This window comes from Malus domestica, chromosome 13, assembly GCF_042453785.1.
Source record: "Malus domestica chromosome 13, GDT2T_hap1".
Classification (NCBI taxonomy): domain Eukaryota; kingdom Viridiplantae; phylum Streptophyta; class Magnoliopsida; order Rosales; family Rosaceae; genus Malus; species Malus domestica.
In genome coordinates this window covers 17221299-17234376 of record NC_091673.1, presented here as the reverse complement: position 1 = coordinate 17234376, position 13078 = coordinate 17221299, and positions in this window count along the sequence as shown.

Here is a 13078-nt window from a genome sequence, read left to right as displayed (position 1 = left end):
CAATAAAAAAGAAAAAGAGAAATTATAGATAGGATAACTCGGGTAGATAAATTCATAATTGAAACGCACGTGACAATAAAAAAACAAGACTGCAATTTGAGCTAGAAGCATATTTGTTCCAAGTTTCCCCTCTTAATCAAGTTTCCTGCTTCTCTTAATTAAGTTTTAGACTCGCTTACTTTTGCGTAGACGAGAAGATTTTTTCATGTAACGAAAACACAACCCAATACACCATCACATGTCATGATACAAGTTGAGGGACATTAAAAAATGTATCTTTTCTACTATTAATATAATGATACAAGATATAATAGCTTGTGTTTTTGGTACACTGAAAAATTTCTACCATTTACATCAAGTTACAATTCGAAATATTAGAGCAAGTCCACCCCTAACAAATGAGCTGGGCTATAGCCTAATTTTCCCCTAGCTGCCCCCCGCCCCCCCCCCCCCCCCACCAACCACCAAAATCCACTCCATCCCATCCAATTAGTTGGCCCAAAGCGGAGGCCAACTTTGAGCCCAACACAAAATGAATTAAGCAAGAAACCGGCCTACATGACGTCAGCATAATGTCAACCATGTGAATAAAATTTTTATTTATTTTTACTGCAGCATGTTCGTGATAGTAGGCGCACTAATTGGGATGCGGGACTTGGGCCACATGGCGCGACGATGGTCGTTGGATTTTCAACAATAAAAAAATTGAATTTGAAATCTAATGGCTAGTCACGTGGCAAAATTTGGACCATTCAATTTCTAGATCAACGGTCCATGTTTTTCGGCCAAAATAATTTTAAAAAAATAGGAAAATGTCAGAAATCTTACCGTTGGTCACGTGTCCAATTTTGGGCTGTTGGATTTCAATCTTTTTGAAATTCAACGGTCCAAATTATTTAACTTAATAAAAATTGTTAAAAAATACAGAAAAAATAAACGAAAATTTATTATTATTTTCTATAAATACCTAACCATCATCTTTCACCCTACACTACATTTCAATATTTTCAACACTTTCAACCAAAGTTTCCATATACTTGTGTGCAAAAAAAATGGCTAATTGGACGCTCATCGAAGATGTTACGGTGTGTATGAATTAGGATGGATGTAAGGTTTATATGGATTAGGATGGATGTATTAGGATTCTGAGCTAGTTTGAGTTTGGTGTAAGAATTAGGATGGATGTAGGGTTTATATGGACAAAAAATAAAGGATGAGGTTGTGGATAATGTCACGTGGCACTATGTGATTGGTTCAGAATCTTATTGGAAATCTATCCATAAAAATAGTACTTTCGAATAATGACATATAACATAACAAGATTGGTTAAAAAATTCTATTCAAAATTAAAAATAAAATTATTTTACATTATTTAAAGAATAATAATATTTTAATACGAATTGACTAGGCAATTCAATTTAGGAGTGGAGATGACTTGGGCAGTTACTATTCATTGCAGTCAATTACTACTTATTTGGGTGGATTAAATTGACCCTTGACTATGGAAGTTTTTAGGGATGGAGTTGCTCTTACATTGCTATAAAGGTAATGAGGACTTACAGGACTTGGGCATCACGTAGCCCCTGCCTTTAATTATAGACAAAACCCATGTAGGTTCCAGCAACTGTACTGCACTATAGTTTTCTCTTATTTTATCTTATTTTCTCCATGCCTCCATCTTTACTTTTCTGATTGCAAAGAAACGTGACGGTGCATTCTGGGTTTTAGGTTTGTGGTTCACCCCTCTTTCTGTCCAGATAAGAAAGTCGAGGCATTTTGGGTTTAGGTTTGTTGGTTTCTTTCTCTCCACCTTCACCTCTCTCCCCCTGTTTATCATATTGCAAACAAAGTCTTGCCATTTACATGCATAGTTAGTTATGATGCTAGAGAATAAGAGGCGTAATTAATTTTGCTTAGCTCTAACTGAATCTAAAAATTGTTTTGTATACAGAGTGCAGTGCTTGGTTTCATTAAAACATTTATGCATCAAAGATAATAGAAAAATGCCCTTTCATTTGAACTGCGTTTTCGTCCATCTTTTCTTGTGTTCCTTTTATGTCTCAGTTCTTAACACTGTTTATAAGAAAGAAAGGGTTTGTTGATTAGTTATGTATGTCAAAATACACATTTTTTGACATTCTCTAGCAACTCTTTGTATTACTTTCTTTTTAGCCAATTTTTCATATGTGAATTTTTAATTTTTAATCAACTATACTAATATGTCTACCAAGCATAAGTTCTATTACAAGTCACCGTTTTTTAAGAAAGTAAGGGTTTGTTGATTAGTTATATATGCCAGAACATAGGCTTGGTAAAAATATTAGTATAGGTGATTAAAAAATTAAAAATTCATAGATGAAAAAATGAAAAAAAAGAAAGTAATGCAAAGAGTTGCTAGAGAATAAGAAAAATGTGTATTCTGACATAAATAACTAATCAACAAACCCTTTTTTTCTTATAAACACTGTCAAGAACTGAGACATAAAAGGAACATAAGAAAAGATGGAAGAAAATGCAGTTCAAATGAAAGGGCCTTTTTCTATTATCTTTTATGCATAAATGTTTTAATGAAACCAAGCACCGCACTCTCTGTATACAAAACAATTTTTAGATTCAGTTAGAGCTAACAAAATTAATTATACCTCTTATTCTCTAGCAGCATAACTAACTATGCATATAAATGGCAAGACTTTGTTTACAATCTGATAAACAGAGAGAGATAGAGAGAGGTGAAGGTGGGGGGAAAGAAACCAACAAACCTAAACCTAGAATGTCTCGACTTTCTTTGCAATCTGGACATAGAGGGGTGAACCACAAACATAAAACCCAAAATGCACCGCCGCGTTTCTTTGCAATCAGAAAAGTGTAGGCGGAGATATGGAGAAAATAAGAGAAAACTGTAGGATAGTGTTGTTGCTGGGACCCATATGGGTTTGGTCTGTAATGGAGGGCAGGGGTTACGTGATGCCCAAGTCCTGTAAGTCCTCATTACCATTTTAGCAATGTATATTTCGAAATGTAACTTGATGTAAATGGGCATTAACAGTAGAAATTTTTCAGTGTACTGGAAATGCAAGCTATTATATTACGTGTCATTATTTTAGTCGTAAAAAATACACATTTTTTAACTTGTATCATGGCATGTGATGGCGTACTAAATTGTGTTTTCGTCTACGCAAAAGTAACCGAGTCTAAAACTTAATTAAGGGGAGTGGTAAACTTGATTAAGAGGGGAAACTTGGAACAAATCTGCTTCTAGCTCAAATTGCGGTCTTGTTTTTATTATTGTCACGTGCGTTTCATTTATGAATTTATCTACCCGACTTATCTATCTATAATTTCTCTTTTTCTTTTTATTGTGTTTTTCATCGTGGAATACATCTTATTTTCCCAACAACAAAATAAAAGTCCAAGTTTCTTTTCTTGGTTAGCTTACAACTTGCTTTTCAATTCGTTTGAGAATGTGAAGAATTATGGTTTGGAATAATGGCGTTGGTATTAAGGGGGGCAAATGGGTCCTGGACCTGCGGGTCGGGACAAATCCTTGCAATTCGGGGTGGGTACGGGGTGGGTCCAAAAATTACAAAAACAAAACGGGGCGGGGCAGGCCAGTTATTGGTAAATAATGGGGTGAGCCGGTTCTAAAAAGTGGAGAAAAAGGGCCCCGGCCTAGACCGTTCATTGCCTACTAATTAAATCTCTACCCTCTAATGACTAATCTTCTATCACCCTCTCTCTATTATTCTCAAACCCACCCAATTCACTCAACTCTCCCCTCACCCTCTCTCTCTATCCCTACTCCGAGTCTCCTCCCTTGATCTCTCCTCCTTGAATCTCCTTTCATCTCTCGTCTCAGACCTTAATCTCAAGCACAGGCTCCCAAATCATGGCCTGCGCGGAAACCGTCTAGTAGAACAACTTTAACCTCACCAAAGCTCTGGTGACCCATATTGGCTACCTAGCAGGTTCAACTCGGTCTTCGAGTTGTACAAGCTACTTGCCTAACTCGACCCCGTTTGACTCGTTGGAGGGGTCGGCGAACAGCCATGATAAGGTGATGTCGGAGGTTTATTTGGGAAAGCAAATCTGCAACGTGGTGGCGTGCAAAGGGTTGGACCGGGTGGAGAGGCACGATCACCATCATGACATCCTCTCCTAACTCTCCACCGTGGCATCCCTAGGTAATTTATGAATTAGGGTTTCTGATTTAGGAATTTAGGGTTTTTGCATAAGCTTTGCGATTGATTTAGGAATTATGGTGGTTTTTTATTTAGGAATTTTGTGGGTTTCTAATTTTGTTTTGATTCATCAACTGATGTAATTTGTAATGGCGAGGGTGAATGTCTTGGATCCGTGGGGAAGATGACGTCTCTGGTTCGATTTGTGCGTCAAGGTCAATGAGAAATGCTTGAAGACGATGTCTCTGGTTCGATCTGTGAGGAATACGACATCTATGGTTCTCATAGGGATTCAATTTTATTTTATTTTTTTATGAATTCGAAATTGAATTTGAAGATTTTGTATAGGAGGTGCTTGATGGAACTGGCAGGGATCTCCGAGGTTGTGAATTTTAGGGTTAAAGTTTTGCCCTCCAAAAGGGTCACGAATAGGTTGTAGGTGTTGGATTTGGCAATGGTGGATACTAGGAATCTGGAATTCTGGATACTGAAAATTAGAAAAGAAAAAAAAATGTACTCGTAAAAACCGGGTTAGGTCCGGTTCTATGTTTTAAAATAGTAAAATCGCCCAGCCTGGCCTATTGTACTTTCAAGCGGGTCTGGTCCGGTCCGGTCCTTCCAATTTTGGGCTCGGCCCGGCCCATGCCCACCTCTAGTTGGTATAAGCACTTCTAGAATTTTATCAAAAATTCAAATTCTTTCCTTCTTGAAAAATCTTGAAAGTATTTTATGAAAAAGAACGTACGATTAATTTATTTCTCTATAAAACATCAAAACACTATTTCAGAACCAAAAAAACACTTTGATAATATAAAGGTCAACAACAACAACAACAACAACAACAAAGCCTTTTCCCACTAAGTGGGGTCGGCTATATGAATCTTAGAACGCCATTGCGCTCGGTTTTGTGTCATGTCCTCCGTTAGATCCAAGTACTCTAAGTCTTTTCTTAGAGTCTCTTCCAAAGTTTTCCTAGGTCTTCCTCTACCCCTTCGGCCATGAACCTCTGTCCCTTAGTCACATCTTCGAACCGGAGCGTCAGTCGGCCTTCTTTACACATGTCCAAATCACCGGAGCCGATTTTCTCTCATCTTTCCTACAATTTCGGCTACTCCTACTTTACCTCGGATATCCTCATTCCCAATCTTATCCTTTCTCGTGTGCCCACACATCCCACGAAGCATCCTCATCTCCGCTACACCCATTTTGTGTACGTGTTGATGCTTCACCGCCCAACATTTTGTGCCATACAACATCGCTGGCCTTATTGCCGTCCTATAAAATTTTCCCTTGAGCTTCAGTGGCCTACGACGGTCACACAACACGCCAGATGCATTCTTACACTTCATCCATCCAGCTCGTATTCTATGGTTGAGATCTCCATCTAATTCTCCGTTCTCTTGCAAGATAGATCCTAGGTAGCGAAAACAGTCGCTTTTTTGTGATCTTCGCTAGATTGCTCCGGTCATTAGTGTGGATAAGTATATAAATGGATAGAGATAGGAAAGCAAACACAAGATGTACGTGGTTCACCCAGATTGGCTACGTCCACGGAATAGAAGAGTTCTCATTAATTGTGAAGGGTTTACACAAGTACATAGGTTCAAGCTCTCCTTTAGTGAGTACAAGTGAATGATTTAGTACAAATGACATTAGGAAATATTGTGGGAGAATGATCTCGTAATCACGAAACTTCTAAGTATCGGAGTGTGGTGTCGTCTTGACTTGCCTTATCTGTCTCATAGGTAGATGTGGCATCTTCTCTGGAAGTACTCTTCCTCCATCCAGGGGTGGTATCTTTAACTGGTGGAGATGCACAAGGTAATGTATCAATTTCACTTGAAGCTTACTTGTAGTTTCAGGCTTGGTCAAGCGCGATACAAACCATGTAGTAGGAGTCCCCCAAGTCGCCGAGCTAGGGGGTCTGCTGAAAGAGGTGACAGACAAGGTAAGCAATCAGAGCTCCGACTGATTGTTCACCTTCTCCCCATCTTGCAGCAGCATGAAGGATAAAGAGAAGAAAAATGAGAAGAGATGATATGAGATACTTTTGCTTTTGAAGAAGTAACTTTCCACAGGCTTATTCTTGAACTGAGCTGGAGGGTTTTCTGGTTTCCTCCAGAGTATAAGGCCGACTGAAGAATTTGAGGGTCAAAACAAGTCCATCAAATCTAGAGTACGTTCCGCCCTGCTGATATGGGATACTTTTGCTTTTGACAGAGTAATGGATGTATCGGCACGTGTGCTGTTACACTTGTCTCCACATGCTTCCTTGTATCCTTCGCACTTGCCCTATCTGTTCCTCAAGCAGATGCGGAATCTTCCCTGGAAACATAAGATGTTGAACATGAGTACTCGAGAGCAATGCCAGGTAAGTAATCAGGTAAGGGGTTCCAGGCAGTCAGTTCTTGGCTGGAAGCTTGATTCCAAGTGCTGACTGATTGCTCTCTTTCTCCTTGTCTTGCAGGTAAAAACAAGGCCAAAGGAAAAGACAGGGAAAAAGCATGATATGGGATACTCTTGCTTTTAACCCTGATGATATGAGATATTCTTGCTCTAGTATAGCTTGTTTGCAGAGGTATTATCGGGGGGAAAGAAAGCTGAATATTTCGAAAGGCTTCGTTGGGAGTGCCCTCTCAGATATGATGAAGGGTTGAGCATTTTTGCAGGTCTGCCTGTCCGTTGGGGATGGAGGTCGACATATATAGGAGTCTCCCTAACAACAAGTAGTAATGCTATTCCTTTACCCTGTTTGGTCATAGCACGGTAGTGGGAGCTGCCAGTTTCACATGTTTTAAATCTGTCAGAGCACTTTGAAAAAGTGGTCTGTGGTATCTGGCTCTCGAGATTCGGAGAACGATGCCTCATCGATTTTTGAGAAAGCAATCATGTTGGGGGTCTGACTCTCGAGATTCGGAGAGCAGTGTCTCTTCGATTTTGAGGAAGTAATCATGTTGGGAGTCTGGCTCTCGAGATTCGAAGGGCGGTGCCTCTTCGATTTTGGAGCAAGCAATCTTGTTGGGAGTGTTGTCTCGAATGTGAGTAAAGGTTGGGCATGTTTGCTAGTCTACCTTGCCACGAAGCACAAAGGTTGACACACAGGGACTTTCCAATTATCCAGCAATGGTACTGTTCCTTTACCCTCTCTTCGACTTTGAGAAAGTAGTCATGTTGGGAGTCTGGCTCTCGAGATTCGGAGGACGGTGCCTCTTCGATTTTGGAGCAAGCAATCTTGTTGGGAGTGTTTTCTCGAATGTGAGTAAAGGTTGGGCATGTTTGCTAGTCTACCTTGCCACGAAGCACAGAGGTTGACACACAGGGACTTTCCAATTATCCAGCAGTGGTACTGTTCCTTTACCCTTGTGGGTAATAATATGGTAGCTAGACCTTCAAAATTTATGTGTCTAAACTTTGTTAGTGCTGTTTCTTTGCTATTCTTTTACCTTTCCTGGTCAGAGCGATGTAGTGGGAGCTGCAAGCTTCACGTGCTCAACTTTGGCAGAGAACTTTGGCAAAGTTATATGTGGTACCCATGAGCTATTGTTGCGTGTGGGAAGTGGGTGATTGAACAGTAAGATTCATGTGCTTTCTACTTCACCAGAAGTCTTCGACAGAATGCCCATAATTTCTGCAAAGCTGAGTGTGCGTGTGACAGGTGCTGACAAGGCTAGAAAAGTAGGTGCCTCTTCGATTTCTGAGATTGGCCCTCGTGGTCTCTGAGCAGCCCAGCTTTTGAGAAAGCGAGCGCCTCTTCGATTGATTCGGAGAACGATGCGTCATCGATTTTTGAGAAAGCAATCATGCTGGGGGTCTGGCTCTCGAAGATTCGGGGAGCAGTGTCTCTTCGATTTTTGAGAAAGTAATCATGTTGGGAGTCTGGCTCTCGAGATTCGGAGGGCGGTGCCTCTTCGATTTTGGAGCAAGCAATCTTGTTGGGAGTGTTTTCTCGAATGTGAGTAAAGGTTGGGCATGTTTGCTAGTCTACCTTGCCACGAAGCTTCTCTTCGATTTTTAAGAAAGTAGTCATGTTGGGAGTCTGGCTCTCGAGATTCGGAGGACGGTGCCTCTTCGATTTTGGAGCAAGCAATCTTATTGGGAGTGTTTTCTCGAATGTGAGTAAAGGTTGGGCATGTTTGCTAGTCTACCTTGCCACGAAGCACAGAGGTTGACACACAGGGACTTTCCAATTATCCAGCAGTGGTACTGTTCCTTTACCCTTGTGGGTAATAATATGGTAGCTAGACCTTCAAAATTTATGGGTTTAAACTTTGTTAGTGCTGTTTATTTGCTATTCTTTTACCCTTCTTGGTCAGAGCGATGTAGTGGGAGCTGCAAGCTTCACGTGCTCAACTTTGGCAGAGAACTTTGGCAAAGTTTTCTGTGGTACCCATGAGCTATTGTTGCGTGTGGCAAGTGGGTGATTGAACAGTAAGATTCATGTGTTTTCTACTTCCCCAGAAGTCTTCGATAGAATGCCCATAATTTCCGCAAAGCTGAGTGTGCGTGTGACAGGTGCTGACAAGGCTGGAAAAGTAGGTGCCTCTTCGATTTCTGAGATCGGCCCTCGTGGTCTCTGGGGAGCCCAGCTTTTGAGAAAGCGAGCGCCTCTTCGATTTCTGAGATCGGCCTTTGTGGTCTTTGAGCAGCCCAACTTTTGAGAAAGCAAACGCCTCTTCGATTTCTGAGATCAACCCTCGTGATCTCTAAGCAGCCCAGCTTTTGAGAAAGCAAACGCCTCTTCGATTTCTGAGCAGGCGCTTCTTCGATTTCTGAAGCTCCGTCGAGTGCAGATTTTTATAGGGGCTGGCATTAAGTTCCAAAGCACACTTGAATCTCCACCAGTAGAAGCTTCATTCTTGCACTTCTAAGATCTTGATTTGTCCGACCTCTTCTCTCTTCAACACCTTTGAAAATGTCTGGCCCCTCCGACCGTCGTTTTGACTTGAACCTTGTTGAAGAGGCAGCCCCGCCTTCTCCAGACAACATATGGCGCCCATCCTTCGTCTCCCCTACTGGTCCTCTTACCGTTGGGGATTCCGTGATGAAGAATGATATGACCGCTGCGGTGGTGGCCAGGAACCTTCTCACTCCCAAAGATAACAGACTACTTTCCAAACGGTCTGATGAGTTAGCTGTTAAGGATTCGCTGGCTCTCAGTGTTCAGTGTGCAGGTTCTGTGTCTAATATGGCCCAACGCCTATTTGCTCGAACCCGCCAAGTTGAATCATTGGCGGCTGAAGTGATGAGTCTCAAACAGGAGATTAGAGGGCTCAAGCATGAGAATAAACAGTTGCACCGGCTCGCACATGACTATGCTACAAACATGAAGAGGAAGCTTGACCAGATGAAGGAAACTGATGGTCAGGTTTTACTTGATCATCAGAGATTTGTGGGTTTGTTCCAAAGGCATTTATTGCCTTCGTCTTCTGGGGCTGTACCGCGTAATGAAGCTCCAAATGATCAACCTCTGATGCCTCCTCCTTCTAGGGTTCTGTCCAGTACTGAGGCTCCAAATGATCCCCCTCCGGTGCCTTCTCTTTCTGGGGCTCTACCGACTGCTGAGACTTCTCCTAAGCAACCTTTGTGAAGGCTCCCTCTTGTGTGTTTATTTTGACTCATGTATATGTACATATTTGTAGCTTATCGGGAATATCAATAAATAAGCTTTCCTTCATTTCAACGTATTGTGTTAAATACACCAAAGCCTTATTCGCTAAGTTCTTTGAATTTTCTTTTGTTGAAGCTTGTATGTTGAAGCTTTCTGAGTGGAGCATGTAGGTTGGGGTAGTGTTCCCTTAATTTTCCGAGTGAGGAAAACTTCTCGGTTGGAGACTTGGAAAATCCAAGTCACTGGGTGGGATCGGCTATATGAATCTTAGAACGCCATTGTGCTCGATCCTGTGTCATGTCCTTCGTTAGATCCAAGTACTCTAAGTCTTTTCTTAGAGTCTCTTCCAAAGTTTTCCTAGGTCTTCCTCTACCCCTTCGGCCCTGAACCTCTGTCCCATAGTCGCATCTTCTAATCGGAGCGTCAGTAGGCCTTCTTTGTACATGTCCAAACCACCGTAACCGATTTTCTCTCATCTTTCCTTCAATTTCGGCTACTCCTACTTTACCCCGGATATCCTCATTCCTAATCTTATCCTTTCTCGTGTGCCCACACATCCAACGAAGCATCCTCATCTCCGCTACACCCATTTTGTGTACGTGCTGATGTTTCACCGCCCAACATTCTGTGCCATACAGCATCGCCGGCCTTATTGTCGTCCTATAAAATTTTCCCTTGAGCTTCAGTGGCATACGACGGTCACATAACACGCCGGATGCACTCTTCCACTTCATCCATCCAGCTTGTATTCTATGGTTGAGATCTCCATCTAATTCTCCGTTCTTTTGCAAGATAGATCCTAGGTAACGAAAACGGTCGCTCTTTGGTATTTCTTGATCTCCGATCCTCACCCCTAACTCGTTTTGGCCTCCATTTGCACTGAACTTGCACTCCATATATTCTGTCTTTGATCGGCTTAGGCGAAGACCTTTAGATTCCAACACTTCTCTCCAAAGGTTAAGCTTTGCATTTACCCCTTCCTGAGTTTCATCTATCAACACTATATCGTCTGCGAAAAGCATACACCAAGGAATATCATCTTGAATATGTCCTGTTAACTCATCCATTACCAACGCAAAAAGGTAAGGACTTAAGGATGAGCCTTGATGTAATCCTACAGTTATGGGAAAGCTTTCGGTTTGTCCTTCATGAGTTCTTACGGCAGTCTTTGCTCCTTCATACATATCCTTTATAGCTTGGATATATGCTACTCGTACTCCTTTCTTCTCTAAAATCCTCCAAAGAATGTCTCTTGGGACCCTATCATACGCTTTTTCCAAATCTATAAAGACCATGTGTAAATCCTTCTTCCCATCTCTATATCTTTCCATCAATCTTCGTAAGAGATAGATTGCCTCCATGGTTGAGCGCCCTGGCATGAACCCGAATTGGTTGTCCGAAACCCGTGTCTCTTGCCTCAATCTATGCTCAATGACTCTCTCCCAGAGCTTCATTGTATGACTCATTAGCTTAATACCCCTATAGTTCATGCAATTTTGTACGTCGCCCTTATTCTTGTAGATAGGCACCAAAGTGCTCGTTCGCCACTCATTTGGCATCTTCTTCGTTTTCAAAATCCTATTGAAAAGGTCAGTGAGCCATGTTATACCTGTCTCTCCCAAAAGTTTCCACACTTCGATTGGTATATCGTCTGGGCCTATTGCTTTTTTATGCTTCATCTTCTTCAACGCTACAACCACTTCTTCCTTCCGGATTCGACGATAAAAAGAGTAGTTTCTACACTCTTCTGAGTTACTCAACTCCCCTAAAGAAGCACTCATTTCATGTCCTTCATTGAAAAGATTATGAAAATAACCTCTCCATCTGTCTTTAACCGCGTTCTCTGTAGCAAGAACCTTTCCATCCTCATCCTTGATGCACCTCACTTGGTTTAGGTCCCTTGTCTTCTTTTCCCTTGCTCTAGATAGTTTATAGATATCCAACTCTCCTTCTTTGGTATCTAGTCGTTTATACATATCGTCGTAAGCCGCTAACTTAGCTTCTCTGACAGTTTTCTTCGCCTCTTGCTTCGCTTTTCTATACCTTTCACCATTTTCATCGGTCCTCTCCTTGTATAAGGCTTTACAACATTCCTTCTTAGCCTTCACCTTTGTTTGTACCTCCTCATTCCACCACCAAGATTCCTTTTGGTGTGGGGCAAAGCCCTTGGACTCTCCTAATACCTCTTTTGCTACTTTTTGATAATATAAAGGTCAATCAGTTAAAATGATTCACTTTTAATATGTGGTCACTTTTTTATATATATTTACGACATATCGATAATATCAAAAGACACAACCATGATATAACGACGAAATACTCAAAGTACATTATTTTAGCAACCAAATGTCAGAAGTTGATTATTTCAACCAAAAACTCAATATAAAACAACCCACACATGGAAAAGTGACACACAAGACCATTAGAGGGTGGTTCGGGTCAGGATCCAAAGCCAATTCCTTTAGGGACGGAATTTCAAAAACCGAAACTGAACCAAAATTTCGGTATTCCCGAAAATTTTAGGTACGGTTCGGGAAAATTAAAAAAGATTAAAAAATTAAGATATACAACCTATACAAACAATACCCATTTGAGCAAAATACAAAATTAAAGCATGAAACACAAAAATCAATTAAATTTATACAAACAAAGCTTAAAAAAGTAAAGGGTATGCATAACTAATTAAACATGAAGGAGAGAACGAGTAGAGACAAGAGAGAGAGAGAGGCAAAGTGAGACTGTGAGAGTGAGGTGACTCAAGTGAGATCGAGATAGTAAGGGTAATGAATGAACGGTTGAGATTAAATCTCAACCAAATTCAACGGTCCACATAATTCTTAAACCTAATTTAAAATTAAATATATGTTTCGGTTCGATTTGGGATTGCCAAACCAATGCAAATGAGATCCCGAATCCTGTACCAAACTATTCAAGTACCGAACGGTTCAGGACTTTTGGTTCAGGAAGTTTTCAATTTGGTTTGGGATTTTCGATTTTTTTTTCCACGAGCGAAAGGCAGCTCTAATTACTACTCAATAATTACAATTTTTCAAGCACATCTTGTTATGCTGTATATGCTGCTCATGCTTAACTTCGTCTTTTCACCTCTAATTTATTGGTTTGGTTTTTGTTTTTGTTGGGATTTTTACATTATAGGACACATGCTAATTTAAATTCAGCATAATAATCTTCATTTTGTTGGTGAACTGAATCATTTCAACACTAGCCTAAGGTTAGGTTAGTAAATGCACCAATGTGTTTTTGGGGCTGTCTGGAATAAGGATGGGCAAAC